The sequence below is a fragment of the Echinops telfairi genome, unplaced genomic scaffold, assembly GCF_000313985.2.
Source record: "Echinops telfairi isolate 266 unplaced genomic scaffold, ASM31398v2 ScPeMD7_4;HRSCAF=17, whole genome shotgun sequence".
In the NCBI taxonomy this organism is placed as follows: Eukaryota; Metazoa; Chordata; class Mammalia; order Afrosoricida; family Tenrecidae; genus Echinops; species Echinops telfairi.
Window position 1 is genome coordinate 47,432,895 of NW_022103900.1, and position 1,214 is coordinate 47,434,108.

A 1,214-nucleotide genomic window follows, 5' to 3' on the forward strand; every position below is an offset into this window, starting at 1 on the left:
AATCAATATGTACTGAAAATTCCTGATGAATGTAAAAGTTATAAAAACAGATCCTAGTAACAGAATGACTCTGGAGATTCCATGACTAGGGCCACCACTAATTAATTGCACATACCTTCCTTTATTTTTAACATAAACTGTGATTATACATGTGTACCTCACAGGATGGAATCCCCAGAAATCAAATTGACTACATCTGATGGAAAAGATCATGGAGAAGTAGAAGTAGAAGAGCTGATTAGATGCTCTTATGTAAATTCAATTAGAAAATGAGTTCTACATTGTTGTTGTTGTTTGCTATTCTCTAATAGGTTCCAACTTATGCATAGAAACTCCATGCATGAGAGAACAACACACTGCCGCTCCTGCACCATCCTCACAATCTCTGTAATGCTTGAGCTCGTTTTTGTAACAATGGTGTCAACCTGGTCCCTTAACAGTCTTGCTCTTTTTTGATGCTACTTGGCCAGCCATGATGTCCTGTTCCAGTGACTGGTCTCCTCTCATAAGGTGTCCAAAGTCTGAGAGTCAGAGTCTTGACATCCTCACTTCTAAAGAGCATTCTGGCTGAACTTCTTCTAAGATACGTGTGTTTGCTCCTCCCACAGTACAAGGTATTTTCAATGTTCTTTGGCAACACCATAATTCAAATCGGTCCATTTTTATTTTGGCTTTCTTATTCCTTGTGTAATGTTCCCATGCATGTGAGGTGATTGAAAATGCCATGAAGAGAGTCGGGCAAACGTGGTGTTCAAGGTGGCATCTGTGCTGTCCAGCACCTTCAAGCAATCTTGTACAGCAAATAGGACCAATGCAGTATGTCACTGGATTTCTATTTTTTAAAGATCATTTTATCGGGGGCTCTTACAGCTCATACAACAGTCCATACATCAATTTATGTATCATATGTTGCCATCATTATTTTCTAAACATTTACATTCTATTTGAGCCCTTGGTATCAGCTCCTCTTTTTACCCTCCCTCCCACCCTCATGACCCCGTGATAAATTATAAATTATTATAATGTTCATATCTTATACCGTCTACCGTCTCCCTTCCCCTGCGGTTTCTTCACCACCACTCCCCTCCACCTTCCTTCTACTCTTCTGGTATTGCTACTCCCATTCCTGTTCCTGAGAGGTTTATCTCATCTGGATTCCATGTGTCCTGAGCACTGACCTGTACCTGTGTATATGCTCCGGCCTAGCCTGCAGT